Genomic DNA, 18,210 nt, shown 5'->3' with positions numbered 1-18,210 from the left:
TGGGGACCAGCAGGCTCTCTGGGTGAGCCTGGGCCATTGCACTGGATGGGTTCTCTGTGGTGTCAGACAGAAAAACCAGTTCCTTGGTGTCTTTCACGTTCTGGAAAACAAACAACAAATAAAGAAACACGAAGAGTAAATAGCCTCATCCCACGTGGTCCTTTCCTTCCCTGGCACTCCTTAACTCACTCAATAAGCATTATGTGCATCCCTGACCCTATTCCAGGTGCTGGGGATAGAGTAGGGACCACTATAGTGCAAACCCCAGCCCCTGGGAGCTGACCCCATGATAACAGGGAAAGCAGACTCATTAGGTCAGGAGGTGGAAGGAAGGGAGTGAAGATCATGCTTCCAGGAGAGTGTGATGTGCCAGTAGTGACGGACAGGACTTCCTTGAAGAGACCAGCAGAGCTCCTCACTCTGCTTGGCACAAAGAGGTTAAGGGCCTGGTCCCTCCACACCCCTCGAGCCCCTCTGGCCCCGCCCTGTCTTTCCTCCCTCCTACAGCTGAGTGCACTGTGCTCAAGGAGTGGATACATTTCTGGTATGTGGCATCCCCCTTGTTCCCGTGTCTTCTACTCCCACCCCTCCTGTCCTTTTCTTTCTTTCTCTCTCTTATTTTCTCTGGACCTCCCAACAGGCTCAAGTCAGGGTTTTGCTTGCTGGCCGAAAAAGGCAGAGGTGTTCAGGCAGACGGTGAGTTTTGGGTGGCATTTGGTGGGGTTGCCATAGACAGGGGGGTTCACGTGGGCCCTCCCCACATTTAGGTTCACAGGATTATGTACATCAAAGCCCTGGGGAGGTGTATGGGTCCAAATGAATTATCAAAGCAAGGAGGGTGAGCTAGGTGATGGCAACCATAGTCCCAATCAACAGCAGAGCTTTTCTTCTCAGAGGGTTGTGTGAGATACCACATCTATGAGCCAGCATCTGGTGGGTAGAGGGATGGGTGTTTTGGGGCCTAGTGGGTAGATTGGAAAATGTAAGGGACGGAGGGGAAGGGCCTGGGTGGGGCTAGGTTGAGAGCAAAACAAGTGAGGTAAGAGCTCATTGTTGCCTCGTTCTGCTATATGAAATTTCATCTTTGACATTTGGGTTTCAAGTGAAGCTGTCTACTTATGCCCCCTTTTCACCACTTAAGAGCCATGAGGGTCTGGGCCACTGACTTCAAAGGAACTCCCTTGCAAACTGAACCACTGACTTCAAAGGAGCTCCCTTGCAAACAGGACCTGGAAGGAAAAGAGGAAGTAGGCGGCCTCAGAATCTTTTATTTGGTTTTTGAAGTAACAGTGTTGTTTAAGAAAACCTCTCTTATATAACTGTGAGGATGCAGGGCTAATCTTCTCTGGGAACCTATCAATGGGCCATGGCCTAGGGTTCTAGGAATGAATGAGGCTTGGCTGGGGCTGCAAGCCACTCTGTGAGAGAGAAGCCAAGAGAAGGATGGTTACAGTGGAGAGCAACGGAAAGAAGTTTACATGGCTATGGGAGGACTGAAGATGGACAGCCTCCCAGCCTCGGGAGAGAGAAGAGAGTCTTGGAGATTTCCCAGAGGACCCACGCCTGAAATGAGTGAGGAAAGAAGTTGACAAGGAAATAGAGAAAGGGGAGTGCTTTGCAAGCAGAAACCCAGGGCAATAAAGTGAGATTTTGTAACCAAAAAGTAAGTAGACCCTGTTCTGGGGATTAAGTAGAAGTCAAGGTCAGTCGTGAGGTTCTGGTACAGGAGTAGAAAATGGTGCCACACAGAGATATCAAACCCTGGTTTTAGAGAAGCAGAAGTGTGTGTGTGTGTGTGTGTGTGTGTGTGTGTGTGTGTGTGTGTGTGTAATTTTGACAATGGTCCATTGATTATTTTTCCTTTGTGATTCATACCTTTTGAATGAATGTTCTACCTAAATATCTTTGCCTAACTTCACAACACAACAGTTTTCTCATACGTTTTCTTGTAGATTTTCAATTTTACAATCTGCACTTAGATCTATGGTTTATTTTGAGTTCATTTCTGCATACAGCATGAGGTATTGAAGTTTCTTTGTGCTTTCTTTTCCCATTGTGGAGCTACACCTTTCCCAGCACCACTAGTTAATTATTAGTTAACTAAGTTACCTTAGAACCTTTGTCACAAATCCACTTACCATACATGTCTAAGTCTATCTGGGATTTCTATTTTATCCTTTGATCTGTATGTCTATTTTTACAGTAATACCACACTGTCTTGATTACCATGCCTTTATATTAAGTCAGGGAATTTGGTAGTGCAAGTCCTCCATCTTCATTTTTTTCCCAAATGGCCTTGGCTATTTTACATCCTTTGCATTTCTGTATAAGTTTTAGAAACAGTTTTTCATTGTAATTATGATTCTGGTGAATCCCTGGAAGAATTACTAGAGATTTGGCATCTTAAAATTTGTGAGTCTTCTGACCCATGAACATAGCATATCTCCATTTATTTAGGTCTTCTTTAATTTCTTTCAGCAATATTTTATAGGTGTCTGTGTACAAGTCTTGCACAGATTACATTAAAATTCTCAGTAGGTATTCCAATTAGTTTACTGTTATTGTAAGTGGCATATAAGAACATCTCCATCTCTAGATATTTGTTCCTAGCATATTGAAATAAAAAACACTTTTCTTTATATTGACTTTCTGTCCCGTGACATTATTAAATTGTTTATTAGATCTGGGAGATGATTTTTGGTTTCTGTTGCCTTTTTTTCCCCTAGATTACTATTTTCTTTGTAGACGACCATGCTTTGTGAAAATACAGTTTTTTACTTCTTCCTTTTCTATCTGTATGCCTTCTATTTCCTTTTCTTGCCTTATCTCATCAACTAGGACCTCAAATATCACGTCAAATAGACACAAAAAGAGTGGACATTCTCCCATATTCCTAATCTTATAGGAGAAGCATTCCGTCTTTCACCATAAATACCATAAGTATGATAAGTACTTATGATAAGATACCATAAGTATCATACCATAAGTATGATGCCAGCAGCAGGTTTTTGGTAGAATTACTTTTTCAGGTTGAGCATGTTCCCTTATGCTCTTAAGATACAAGATGGTTTTTTTTTTTTTTTTTTAAATCATGAATGGATGTTTTATATTATCAAATAACTCTTCTGTCATATATTGTGATAATCATGTTAGGGTCCGTAATCAAAGGAGCGAGACTGATACAAAGCGAAGGTCAAGCAAAGCTTTATTTCGCGCCAAGCATCAGGAATCAAATTGACCGATCAAGGCTGTCTCTTGCAAAGAGGCGACCCCTCCCAGCCTTACGGACTAACTTTTATAGAGGTAGTTTAGCTGGGCTATACACAGGTGGCCAATGAGATTGCAACACACAGAGAAAACTGCACAGTCATGTTAGGTCACACACAGGCGGCCAATTGAATTACAATTCACCCTAGTAGACATATGTGTGCCCCACTGATTGGATGAATCTACCTGGCCTGACCTGCCCTTGTATCTGGGCTTTGCAAGTAAGTTCCTCTGGGAGGGGCAGGGTCAATCTAAGTTTACTGCATAGGGTCAATCTAAGTTTACTGCATAAACAACAAAATGGCTCCCTCTGATTAAGTAGGCCCTTACAATAATCACTGCTTTTCTATCATTCCCTTGGTATGGCAAAATAGTGATGTATTTTTTTTTAAATGTTAAAATAACCTTGTATTCCTAGGATACAGTCTGCCTGGTCATGGATCATACTTTTCATACATCATTGGATTTAAATTTCTAAAATTTCATAAGTGAGTTTTAAATCTATGTTCATCGGGGATATTGGTCTGTTGTGCTTTCTTTCCCTTGTAATGCAATTCTCTCTCTCTCTCTCTCTTGTGTAAAAGTAATGCTGCCCTCATAAAAAGAATTGGCAAGTGTTCTTCCTGGATATTCTGGAAAAGTTCTGTGGGATTGTTAGTATTTTTTTTCTTTTAAATGTGAGGTACTGCTCACCAGTGAACCCGTTTAAGAATGAAGTTTTCTTTATGAAATAATCTCAATTTCCAATTCAGTTTCCACGTATTTGTTTTTCTTCTGCTACTAAGTTTAGTTTCACCCTGTTGTGATTGGGGAAAAAATACTTTGCATGATTTCCATGTCTTCAAATTTATTCAGACTTGTTTTGTTGACTAACTTATGGTTTATCCTGGAGAATGTTCCAGGTACACTAGGGAGAAATGTGTAATTTTTTTTTTTTTTTTGGACTGCAGTACTCTGTATGTCTGTTAGATACAGTTGTTCCACAGGGTTGTTCAAGTGCTGTATTTCCTTTTCAATCTTCTGTGTGGTAGTTCTACCCATTATTGAAAGTGAGTATTGAAGTCTCCCTGTATCACTGTAGAGTGACCATGTCTCCCTTCAATTCTGTCCATGGATTTCTGATATTTGGTGCAAATATGTTTATAATTATTATATATTTCCAGTTCATCAACCCCTTTTATATTATATAATGACCTTCACTGTCTCTTTTGACAGTATTTTTTTCTTAAATTCTATTTTGTGTGATACTAGTTTCACCACTCCAGCTCTTTTGTTGTTTTGTTGTTGTTGTTGTTAGTTTTGCAGGGGAAAATCTTTTCCCATCTTTCCACTTTAATCTTCTGTGTGCCCTTAGATCTCAAGTGTGTTTGTAGTAGAGCACATATAGACGTATCAATTATTTTAAAAAATCCATTCTGCCAATCTGTGTCTTTTAATTGGAGAGTTTAAAGCATTTGATACACTTAAAGTAATTGCTGGTAGGGAAACACTTACTTTTTCATTCTATTTTTTTGTTTTCTGTATTCCTTGTCATTTGTTTGTCCCTCATTTCCTCCATTCCTTTCTTCCTTATGTTTAGTTGCTTTTTGTAGTTTCACATTTAGATTCCCTTCTTGTCTTTCTGTGTGTGTACTCAATAGATATTTTTCTTTGTGGCCACCATGGCGATTGCATATAACGCCCTACTAAAAAGTATGACAATCTATCTTAAACTGATCCCAACTTAACTTCAATTGCATACAAAAACTCTAGTCCTTTACAGTTTTGCCTCCCTTTTTATATTATTGATCTCACAACGTTTATATTTATATGCTGTGTGCCCCTTAACGTGGGCTTATTATTATTTTTATGCATTTCTCCTTCATATTCTATAACAGCAAAAATAGAGATAAAAATGCACATTACAATAACACCCGTTTTTCTGGTTTACCGGAGATATTTAGGTTTACTGGAGAATCTATTAGTATTGTATGGCTTCAAATTACTGTCTAGTGTCCCTTAGTTTCAAGTTGAAGGACTCCATTTAACGTATTTTGGATGGCAGGCCTAGTAGTAGTGAACTCCATCAGCTTTTCTTTCTTTCAGAATGTCTTTATTTCTCTGTCATTTTGAAGGACAGTGTTCCTGGAAATACTGTTCTTGCTTGAGGGTACTAGCAGCATTTTATTTTTTTTTTTACTTTTTAAAAATTAAATTGATTTATTTATTTTCAGAAAAACAGTATTCATTATTTTTTTTCACCACATCCAGTGCTCCATGCAATCCGTGCCCTCTATAATACCCACCACCTGGTACCCCAACCTCCCACACCCCCGCCACTTCAAACCCCTCAGATTGTTTTTCAGAGTCCATATTTTTCTTTCAGCACTTAAATGTATCATCTCACTGCCTTCTGGACTTCAACAGTTCTGCTGAGAAATTTGCTAATAGTCTTCTTAGGAGATCCCTTATACATAATGAATCACTTAGTCTCTTGCTCTTTTGAAGATTCTTCTCTCTTTATCCTTGGCTTTTGACAGGTTGATTACAATGTGTCTTGGGGTGGATGTCTTTATGTTTATCTTGCTTGGATCCTTTGGTTTCTTGGACTTGAATAGTTATGCCTTTCTTCAAATTTGCTAAGTTTTCAGCCATTATCTCTTTGAATAATCTCTCTGCATGCTCCCTTACCCTTCTGGGACTCCTGTAATGCATATATTCTTTCACCTGAGGGAATCCTAGAAACCTCTTAGTCTTTCTTCATTTTGATTCATCCTTTTCTCCTTTTGCTCCTCAGACTCAATACTTTCAAATCATCTCTGTTCAAGTTGATTGATTGTTCCTTCTGCCTGCTCAAGTCTGCTGATGAAACCCTCTAGTGAATTTTCCATTTCTGTCACTGTATTTTCCAGTTCTAGAATTTTGTTCGGCACTGTAGTTTGTCTTTGTTTCTATGAGCCTTTCTTTCATATATCATCTTCATGATTTCCTTTGGTCCTTTGTGTTTTCCTTTAGGTCTTTGAACATATTTAAAAGAGTTCTTTTATTTTATCTTATTTTATTTTTTTGTTTAGAATTCTTTTTTTATGGTGTCATGTTAGCTTCCATCTAGTAATTTTGATGCATCTATTTCTTTAGGAACTGTTTCTGGTGATCTCTATCTCCATCTAGCTATCGAACTCTCATCTGTCTATCTATATTCTTTTTAATGGGCCTCGTCCCATTTCTATGTGACTTGCTCTTCTTCTTTATTATATTTTGGAACCATACGTTATTGATTTGAGGCCCTTGTTCTTAAAAAATAAAAAAAATTTTAAAATAAATAAATAAATAAACAGTATAGGCATTCAATGCAATAAATTTTCCTCTAAGCACTGCTTTATCTGCATCCCTCAAGTTTTGTTATGCTGTGCTTTCATTTCCATTCAACTAACAATATTTTCTAACTTATTTTGTGATGTCTTCTTTGGCCTACGGGTTATTAAAAATTTTCCTGTTTAATTTACAAGTAATATGGGACTTGTATGCCATGTTTATGTTATTCACTTATCATTTAATGCTGTCACAGTCAGGAAACCTGCTCTGTATGATTTCAGCCCCTATATGTTTCTTGAGACTTGTTTTAAGGCCCAATAGAGAGCCTGTCTTCATGGAATATCCAACTTTGCCTCTGGTCATATCCTTCAGTATGATGTGTCTGATAGTCATGTACACACTCAGCTATTCTCTTGCTTATTTATTTCTAATCTATTTGCATCTTTGTATATGCTATCTACAAGTTTTGTAGAAAGTTATGTAGAAAGCATATAGTGTGGTCTCAGTTTCTTCCATCTGGAAATCTACCTTTGTCTTCAAGTGTCTAGGTCCTTTAAACTTAGTGTAATTATCAATACATTTTGCTTAAGACTGCAAACTTGATGGTAGTTTACTATTTGTCACATTCTTTCTCTGTTCTTTTTTCCTCTCATTCAAGTTAGCTACAACTCTTTTATTTTACTGTAGTGGTCATTCTTGGGCTTACAATATCCACCTTTAAGTTATATTCTATCTTCAAATAACAGACACCATTTCATATACAATGAAATTTCCTCCTCCTGGCATTTTGGTGCATCCTCTGCATATATTTTACTTCTACATACGTTGTAGACACCATTACCCTTTCATATTAATTTGTTATAAATAGCCAACTGTCTTTTATAACTTTGTAGATGAGAAAATGATATCATATATATACATATATGTGCACATGTGTGTATATATATGTGTATATGTATATATACATGTGTGTATATATGTACACACACACACACCACACCACACACACGTGTTTTTTTCAATCATTCCTTTAGACCAATCCAAGTTTCTGTGTGGTATCATTTTACTTCTGACTGCAGAACTCCATTTAACTAACGTTTCTTTTAGTGAAGAACAGTTTGTCAAGATACAATTTACATACCAGTCAACTAACTCATTTAAATTTTACAATTCAGTTTATTTCAGCATACTTAAGAGTTGTGCAGCCATCGCTATGAAAAAACTTTAGAATATTTTCACTTGTTAAGTACTCTGTGTCCATTACCTGCTGCTTCCCATTTTCCCACAACCACATCACCTGAAATTTAAGCCATAATTAAATCTACTTGCTGGAAACATACTGTGTGTGGACTTTTGTGACTATATCTCTTTTTTTTTTTTTACATAGAATAATGTTTTCAAAGTTCATCGAGGTTGTATCATGTATCACCGCGTCATTCCACTTAAAAAACTTTTATTTATGCATTTTTAAAATTGAAGTATAGCTGACATATAATATTCATTTTGGGTGTACAACACAGTGACTGGACAATTACATACATTACAAAAGGCTCACTCCAATAAATTTAATTATCATCTGTCACCATACAAAGTTATAGTGGTATTATTGACTGTATTCTCTATATTGTACTTTTCATCACTGTGACTCATTTATTTCATCACTGGAAGTTTGTACCTCTTCATCCCCCAACCTTCCTCCCTCTGGCCACCACCAAGTTTTTTCTTTATGTTTGTGAGTCTGCTTCTATTTTAGTTCTGTTGTTGTTTGTTCGTTTGTTTGCTTTGCTTTGTAGGTTCCACATAGAAATGAAATCGTATGGTATTTATCTTTTGCTATCTGATTTATTTCACTTAGTATAATATCCTCTAGGGCTCTTCATGCTGTCACAAATGGCAAGATTTCACTGCCTTTTTTTTTTTTTAATGACCAAATAAAGTTCCATTCTGTATATATACCACAGCTTCTTTATCCGTTTGTCTACTGACAGGTACTTCTATATTGTGGTTATTGTAAAGGAAGCCACGATGAATGAACATGGCGGTGCATAAATCTTTTCAAATTAGTGCTTTTGTTCTCTTTGAATAAATACTGAGAGGTGGAAATTTTGGATTGTAAGATAGTCCCATTTTTTGTTTTTTGAAGAATCTGCATACTGTTTTCCAGAGTGAAAATTTGGAAATTTGGAAATTTACCTTCCCACCAACAGCACCCAAGGGTTCCCTTTTCTCCATGTCCTCACCAACACTTGTTATTATTTCCCGTTTTTATAGCAGCCAGGGTGACTTTTGTGAGGCTCTATCTCTGTCTGGTTTTGATTTTCAGGTCCGTGATGGTTAGTGATATTGAGCAACTTTTCATGTGTCTGTTGGCCATCTGTATATCTCCACTGGAAGAAACGTCTATTCAGGTCTTCTGCCGATTTTTAAATCAGAGTATTTTGCTTTGTTTTGTTTTGCTTCGTTTTTGGTATTGAGTCGCCTAAGTTCTTTACCTACTTTGGATATTAAGCCCTTATTGGATATATCATTTGCAAATATCTTCTCTCATTTAATAGGCTGCCTCTTTGTTTTGTTGATGGTTACTTACACTGTGTCAAAACTTTTTAGTCTGATAGAGTCCCAGTTGTTTATTTTTGCTTTTGTTTTCCTTGCCTGGGAGACATATCCAGAAAAATATTGTTAAGCCCAATATCTATGCATGTACTACCCATGTTTTCTTTTAGGAGTTTTATGGTTTCAAGGCATGCATTTAGGTCTTTAACCTATTTTAACTTTGTTTTTGTGTATGGTGTAAGAAAGTGGTCCAGTTTCCTGCTTTTGTATGTAGCTGTCCAGTTCTTCCAAAGACTGCTTTTTGGAGAGACTGCTTTTATTTATTGAAGAGACCACCTTTCCCCATTGTATGTTCTTGCCTTTCTTGCCATAGGTTAATTAACCACATACATGTGGGTTCATTTCTGGGCTCTCTATTGTGTTCCATTGAACTGTGGGTCTATTTCTGCACTGGTACCACACTGTTCTGATGACTACAGCTTTGTAGTACAGTGAGGAATTTGGGGCTCTGATACCTCCAGCTTTGTTCTTCTTTCTCAAGATTCCTCTGACTATCCAACACCCTTGATGGTTCTGTACAAATTTCAGGATTCTTTTGCTCTAGTTCTGTGAAAAATACTATTGGTGTATTTTGATAGGGATTGCATTGAATCTGTAGATTGCTTTGGGTAGCATAAGCATTTTAACAATATTAATTCTTCCACTCAGAGAGCATGTACTTCTTTCCATTTATATGTGTCATCTTGAGTTTCTTTCACCAATGTCTTATAGTTTTCAGAGCACAGGCCCTTCACTTCCTTAAGTAAATTTACTCCTAGGTATTCTATTGTTTGGGGTGCAATTGTCTTTGGGATTGTTTTCTTGATTTCTCATTCTGCTATCTTGTAATTTGTATATAGAAATGAAACCGACTTCTGTATATTAACTTTGTATCCTGCAACTTCAAGTTCATTTTTTGGTTCTACTATTTGGTGTTTTGTTTTGTTTTGTTTTTGGTGGAGTCTTTAGGGTTTTCTATATAGAGTGTCATGCCACCTGCAAATAGCAACAGTTTTCTCTCTTCCTTACCCATTTGGATATATTTTGTTTCTTTTACTTGTCCAATTGTTGTGTCTAGGACTTCCAATAGGATGTTGAATAAAAGTGGTGAGGGTAGACATCCATGTCTTATGCCTGATCTTAGAGGAAAAGGTTTCAGCTTTTCACCAGTGAATATGATGTTAGCTGTACATTTGTCATATGTGGCATTTGCTGGGTTGAGGTATATTCCCTCTAAACCCAGTTTTTGAGAATTCTTATCATGAACACATGTTGCATTTTGTCAGAAGCTTTTTCTTCATCTATTGAGACAATCATATTTTTATCCTTTATTTTGTTAATGTGGTATATCACGTTGCATATATTGAACCATTCTGCATCCCTGGAATAAATCCAACTTGTTGTGATAGATGATTTTTTTAATGTATTTTTGAATTCAGAATTCAAATTGCTAGTATGTTGTTGAGGTTTTTGCATCTCTGTTTATCTAGGATACTGGTCTGTATCTTTCTGTCTTTATAGTGGGTTCATCTGGTTTTGGTATCTCTGCTGATCTCTTACAATAAATTTGGAAGCATTCTTTTCTCCTCCAGTTTTTGGAATAGCCAGATAAGGGAAGCATTAACTCTTCTTTAAAAGTTTGGTAGCATTCACCTGCAAAGCTCTATCTGGTCTTGGATTTTGTTTGTTGGATGTTTCTTTTCTTACCAATTCAATTTTGTTACTAGTAATTGGTTTGTTCAGATTTTCTATTTCTTTAGGCTTCAGTCTTGGAGCACTGCATATTTCCAGGAATTTATCCATTTCTTCTAAGTTATCCAATTTGTTGGCATACAATTTTTTTTTTGTAGTTGTCCTTCACGATCCTTCATATTTCTGTGGTGTCAGTTATAACTGCCCTTTCATTTCTGATTTTATTATGAGTTCTCTCCCTCTCTTTCTCTTTCTCTCTCTCTTCCTCTCCTTCTCTCCCTCTCCCTCTCTTTGGTGAGTCTGGCTAAAGCAGTTAAAGGTTTATCAATTTTGTTTATCTTTTCAAAGAACCAGCTATTAGTTTCATTGATCTTTTTCTCCTGATTTTTTAAGTCTCTATTTCATTTATTTTCACTGTGATCTTTTTTTAAAAAAAGATTTTATTTATGTATTTGAGAGAGAGAGAGAGAGAAAGCATGCACACCGGTAGGGGGGGTGGGAGAGGGCGAAGCAGGCTCCTCACTGAGCAGGGAGCCTGGTGAGGGGCTAGATCCCAGGACCCTGGGATCATGATCTGAGCCAATGGCAGACATTCAACCAACTGAGCCATCCAGGTGCCCTTTCACTGGGATCTTTATTATTTCCTTCCTTTGAACCACTGGGTTTTGCTTGCTCTTCTTTTTCTAGGTTTTTAGGTGTAAGGTTAGATGGTTTATTTGAGATTTTTCTCAAAAACTTTCCTCTTAGAACTGTGTTTTCTGAGTGCCAAAGATTTTGAAGTGCAGTGTTTCCATTTTCATTTTTCCCTAGTTATTTTTCTTTAATCACTTCATTGGCCCTCCTGTTGCTTAGTAGCATGTTTAGCTTCCATGTGTTTGTGTGTCTTCTAGTTCTTTTCTTGCCATCGACCTCAATTTTGTCCTGTTGTGGTTGGAAATTGAGGCTGGTCTGCTTTAAATTTCTTAAATTCATGGAGACTTGTTTTGTGGCCTAACATGTGATCTGTCCTGGAGGATGTTTCCACGTGCCCTTCAAGAGAATGAATATTCGGGCACCAGGGTGGCTCAGAGGGTTAAGCCTCAGCTTTCGGCTCAGGTCATGATCTCAGGGTCCTGGGATCAAGCCCCGTATCGGGCTCTCTGCTCAGCAGGGAGCCTGCTTCCCCCCTCCCTCCTGTCTGCCTGCCTCTCTGCCTACTTGTGATCTCTGTCTGTCAAATAAATAAATAAAATCTTTTAAAAAATGAATATTCTCCTGTTTTGGAATGGAAAGTCATGTATATATACATTAGGTCCTTCTGGTCTAAGTGTCATTCAAAGCTACTCTTTCCTTATTGATTTTCTGACTAAAGGGTCTTTCCACTGATGCAAGTAGGGTGTTAAAGTCCCCTACTATTGTTGTATTACTGTCAATTTTGCCCTTTTGTGTCCATTAATATTTGCCTATATACTTAGGTGTTCTGATGTTGGTCACATATTTACACACATTTACAATTGTTATAGTCTCTTGTTTGGAGTGATACCTTTATCATTATGTAATACCTATCATTATCTCTTGTTATAATCTTTTTTAAAAGACGTTATTTATTTATTTGACAGACAGAGATCACAAGTAGGCAGAGAGGCAGGCAGGCGGGAGCGGGGGCGAGCAGGCTGTCCTCTGAGCAGAGTGCCCTATGTGGGCCTCAATCCCAGGTCCCTGAGATCATGACCTGAGTTGAAGGCAGAGACTTTAACCCATTGAGCCACCCAGGTGCCCCTATAGTCTTTGTTTTAAAGTCTATTTTGCTCTCTAAATAAGTGAAACCATATGATAATTGACTCTCTCTACTTGACTTATTTCACTCAGCATAATGAGAGGAGAAGGGAGTTGGGGGAAATTGGAAGGGGAGGTGAACCATGAGAGACTATGGACTCTGAAAAACAATCTGAGGGGTTTGAAGTGGCCGGGGGGCGGGGTGGGAGGTTGGGGAAACCAGGTGCTGGGTATTAGAGAGGGCACGGATTGCATGGAGCACTGGGTGTGGTGCAAAAATAATGAATACTGTTATGCTGAAAATAAATAAAAAATAAATTTAATTTTAAAAAACCCCAAAAACCAAAAAACACAAAAACAAACAAACAAAAATGTCTATTTTGTCTGATGTAAGTATTGCTACCTCTGCTTTTTTTTTTTTTTTTTTTCCACTTCTATTTGCATGGAATACGTTTTCCCTTTCTGTTACTTTTAGTCTGCATGTGTCTTTAGGTTTGAAGTGAGTCAGTTTTAGGCATCATCTAGATAGGTCTTGGTTTGCTTTTTTTATCCTTTCAGTCACCCTGTGTGTTTTGATTGGAGCATTTAGAATACTTAAAACATCAAAAGTAATTGTTGATAGGTATGTACTCATTGTTATTTTGTTAGTTGATTTCTGGTTGTTTTTGTAGTTCTCTGTTTCTCTCTTCTTCTCTTGCTCTTTGTTTGATGCCTTTCTTTAATGTTACTCCAGGATTCCTTTCTCTATTTTTTGGGCATCTATCATCCATTTTTGGTCTGTGGTTACCATCAGCTCATATATAACATTTTATGTATATAGCAGTCTATATTAAGTTGGTGATCACTTAAATTCAAACACATTCTAAAAGCACTACGTTTTTACTCCCCCTTCACACTTTATGTATATGATGTCATGTTTTACATCTATTTATTTTGTGTACCCCTTGGATAATTTTTGTAGATATAATTGATTATACTTCTGTGTTTTAACCTTACTGCTAGCTTTATAAGCAATAGATCTGCTATCTTTACTGTATGTTTTAACAGTGAAATATTTTCCTTTCATAATCTTTTAAATTTCTAGTAATAGCCTTCTATTTTCCACTTAGATAAATCACTTCAACCTTTCTTTTAAGGCTGGTGTAGTGGTGGTGAACTCCTGTAATTTTTGTTAGTCCGGGAAACTTCTTATTTCTCCTTCAATTCTGAATGATTACCTTGCTAGATAGAGCATTCTTGGTTGTAGAGATTTTTCTTTTTTCCTTTTTTTCCCCCTTCTTTTCTTTTCATCCCTTCGTGTATATCCTGTCACTTCCTTTAGGCTTGCAATGTTTATGCTAAAAAAAAAAAAAAAAAAATCAGCAGCTAGCCTTATCCTGTTTCCCTCGTACACAGCTCTTTGCTGTTGTCTTGTTGCTTTTAAGATTCTCTCTTTATCCTTAATTTTTTTGCCATTTTAAATATTATGTGTTTTGGTGCACACCTCGTTAGGTTCATCTTTCTTGGGTCTCCGTGCTTCCTGGACCTGGATGTGTGTTTCCTTCCCCAGATTAGTGATGTTTTTAGCTATTATTTCTTCAATTAACCTATCCTCATTTTAAAAACTTTTTTTTTCTCTTCAACTTGGTTGCTTTCATTTACCCTAGCTTCCAGATCATTGAACCTGTTCTTCTACATCCTCTAATATGTTGTTAATTTCCTCTAGTGGTTTTGTTGTTGTTTTTCAGTCACTGTGTACTTCAGCCCTGGTTTGTTTTATTTTGTTTTGTTTTGTTTTTTACATTTTTTTCCCTCTTTGTTGCAGTTCTCACTGGCTTCATTCACTCTGCTCTCCAGTCCAGTGGGTATCTTTATAACTATTACTTTCACCTCTATCAGGCAGTTTGCTTATCTGTTTCATTTAGCTCTTTCCCGTGGTCTTGTCTTGTTCTTTCATTTAGAACATATTCCTCCGTGTCTTCATTTTGTCCCGCTCTCCGTGTTTGTTTCTATGTGTTAACTAGGTCAGCGAGATATTTTGGTCTTGAACATAGTGGTTTTATGAAGGCATCCTGTGGTGCCCTGTACTGCAATCCACGCTGGTCACCCAAACCAGGGACTCCAGGGGTATTCCCTTTGTGGGTTGTGTACACCCTCCTTTTTGTGGCTGAACCATGACTGTTGGAGGAGCAGTGGTTGGCATGGCTTGTCACTTGTGCAGCTGGCTGAGAAGCCCAGTTGCAGCTACTGTGGGCATGCCGTGGCACAGGTTTTGCCCCCTGGACAGCTGGCTGAGATGCCCAGCTGCACCAGTTGTGGGCTCAATGGTTGGCAAAGCTGGCCTGCAGCTCAAGTATCTGCAATGTTCAGCTGCAACTGCTACATGTGCACTGGTGGGCAGGGACTGCCTTTGGCACAGCTGGCTGAGAAACTCAGCTGCACCTATGGCAGGCAGGTTTGTGTGTGTGTGTGTGTGGGGGTGTTCATCTCCCCTGCCCTACTTGTGGCAGGACTGTCTTTGGCAGTACACCGGTCCTGGCTAAGTACGATCACTGGGTTTTGTGGGGTAGTACTCTCCTTGCAGGGGATGTTGGTTCCAGCTGAGGCTGCCCGCCAGTGTGGTGGTGGTGGTGGTGGTGGTGGGGTGCCTGCTAGGGCAGAATGATTGGGTGGGGTGGCCTACAGGTGAATGCTGGGGCAGGGCAAGTGGTACTAGCAAGGTAGATGGAGAGGGTCAGATCTGGCTTTTGCAAGTGTCCAGCTCTCTAGGCTAAAGGAGGGCAAGAAAAAAAAAAAAAAAGGTCACTTCCGTTCCCAGAGAGAGCTCCTACAGATCCTCATGCCCCCAGCACACATCCCACAATTAGTCAATAAATCTCCTTCACATATAACCCAGGTGCTTTGCAAAGCATTGTTTCTATGCTTGGTCTCGTGCCAAGTGATATAGTGTGCTAGCTGTTTAGAGGAGATACTCAGTTTCCCAGAGCTACTTTACACCCCACTGGAATATGTTAATCCCACAGTGGGAGTTAAGCCCCACAGATTTTTAAATCTCCCAGAGTTAAGCTCCATTGACTTTTAAAGACAGAATTCTTGGGGACTAGTCTTCCTGGTGCATGTCCCAAAGGCCAGGGGTGCCTGCTTTGGGGCTTGATGCCCTTGCTCCTTTGCTCCTCCACCCCTCTGTACTTGTGATATCCGCCCCCCCCCCACCCCGCCTGTGGGTAGCCACACTGGTGGTTTGGTTCCTGGCTGCATCTCTGCTCTTCTTACCCTTTTCAATGTAGCCTTCTCTTTATGACTTTAGCTGTGGAAGAACTGCTCTGCCAGTCTTTAGGTCACATTCAGAGTGAGTTGCAATACATGCAGTTGCCTCAGTGCATCCGCAGGAGGTGGTGAACCTCCTACACCACCACCTTCTGGAGTGCTTTTTAGTACTTTGTTTCTGTAGCCAAATAACATCCCGTTGTGTGGCTGTTTCACATTTTATGTATCCATTCATCAGTTGATGGCCTTTTGGTTTGTTTCCACTTTGGGGGCATTATAAGAATACTGCTACGGACATTGGTATGCAAGTTTTTTTTGTTGTTGTTTTTGTTTTTTTTGTTGTTTTTTGTTTTTTTGTTTTTAATTTTTTTATTTTTTATAAACATATATTTTTATCCCCAGGGGTACAGGTCTGTGAATCACCAGGTTTACACACTTCACAGCACTCACCAAATCACATGCCCTCCCCAATGTCCATAATCCCAACCCCTTCTCCCAAACCCCCGCCCCCCCCCCCCCCCCCCCCCCGGCAACCCTCAGTTTGTTTTGTGAGATTAAGAGTCACTTATGGTTTGTCTCCCTCCCAATCCCATCTTGTTTCATTTATTCTTCTTCTACCCACTTAAGCCTCCATGTTGCATCACCACTTCCTCATATCAGGGAGATCATATGCAAGTTTTTGTATGGATATATATCTTAATTTTTCTCGGGTATATATCGAGCACTGGAACTGCTTAGTTATATGATGGCCCTGTGTTTAATATGTGAGGGAATGGCAGACTGTGTTTCAAAGCAGCTATGCCCAAGGGTTCAAATTTTTCCACATCCTCAATAGCAATCACCTTCCCTCTCTGATTTTAGCTATTCTAGTGGGTGTAAAGTAGGTTCTCATTGTGGTTTCTATTTGCATTTCCCTCAGGATGAATGCCATCAAGGCACTTTTCATGTGCTTATTGGCCATTTCTCTATCTTTGGGGGAAAGTGACTGCTCACATCTTTTACCCGTTTCTCAGTGAGGTTATATGTTTTATCACTGGTTTGTAAAACTAATTTATATCATCTGGGTACAAGTTCCTTATAGTTATATGATTTGCAAATACTTTCCCCATTCTTCAAGTTCTCTTTTCACTTTCTGGATGGTATTATTTGCAGCAGATAACGTTTTTAGAATCTGACAAAGTCCAATATATCTCTTTTTATTTAGTTCCTTGGCCTTAAGAAAACACTGCCTAACCCAACGTCATGACAATTTACTGCTATGCTTTCTTCTAAGAGTTCTACACTTGTCGCTATTTAGATCAGAGATCCATTTTGAATTAATTTTCGTATGTGCAGTGAGACAAGGATTGGGTTCAATTTCATTCTTTTGTGTGTGGATATCCGGTTGTCCCAGTAACATTTGCTGAAAATACTCTTTTTTACCCCATATAATTATCTTGCCACCTATTTAAAAATCAATTGAGTATAGATAGGAAAGGTTTTTTTGATGAACTTGTAATTCTATTCCATTAATCTATTTAAGTATCTTTATGTTAGACCCACACTGTCTTGATTGCTGGAGCTTCCTAGTAAGATTAGAAATTGGGAAGAATGAGTCCCCCAACTTTAATCTTCCTTTTTAAGATTGCTTTGGCTATCCTCGAATCCTTGAATTTCCGTGAGAGCTTTGGGATCTGCTAATTTATTTTTGCAAAGAAGTCAGCTGGGATTTTGTTGGAGATCACATTGAATCTATAGATCAGTTTGGGGTATGTTGCCAGATTAACAATATTCAGTTGCCCAAACAATGGGAAATGGATGACTTTCCTTTTTCATTTTTTCCTTTTTTAAAATTGTGGTAAATATGCACGATGTAAAATTGAACATTTAACCATTTTTAGGCACTCACCTCTGTTTCATTAAGTACAAATTGTTGTGCAACCGTCAACATTTCCATCTCCAGAATCTTTTCCTTTACCCCAAATGAAACTCTGTACCCATGAAACACTAATTCTTCTTCATTTCCCTTCTCTTCCCACAATCCTGGCAACCACCATTCTGCTTTCTATCTGTATGACATTCTGCCAATAGCTTCTTTGCCTTCTAGTGTTCATTCCATTTACATTTAATGTAATTAATGATATTGGAGGATTTATGTCTGCCATTGTCATTTTTTTCTCATGTTTTTATGTTTTTCTCTCACACGACTGAGGTGCCATTTTGTGTGAAAAGTATTTTCTCTCTTACCCATTTTTGTTCCCTTATTGTTTACTACAATGTTGAATTATTTTCTTAGTGGTTGCCTCACAGATTACAATTAAGATTTTAATTTAAAAGAATCTAATTCAGATTAATACCAACTTAATTTCAATATTATGTAAAAAC

General features: G+C 38.4%; 1 pseudogene; it reads left to right on the top strand.

Annotated features, from left to right (window-relative positions):
* Nucleotides 1-629: 629 nt before the first annotated feature.
* The window catches only part of LOC131821599 (doublesex- and mab-3-related transcription factor C2-like), a 33,862-nt pseudogene continuing 16,281 nt past the window's right edge, over nucleotides 630-18,210 (top strand).

Source organism: Mustela lutreola, chromosome X (assembly GCF_030435805.1).
Source record: "Mustela lutreola isolate mMusLut2 chromosome X, mMusLut2.pri, whole genome shotgun sequence".
NCBI lineage: Eukaryota > Metazoa > Chordata > Mammalia > Carnivora > Mustelidae > Mustela > Mustela lutreola.
Note: the sequence above shows the minus strand (reverse complement) of the source record. Positions and strands in the feature narration are given on the sequence as shown.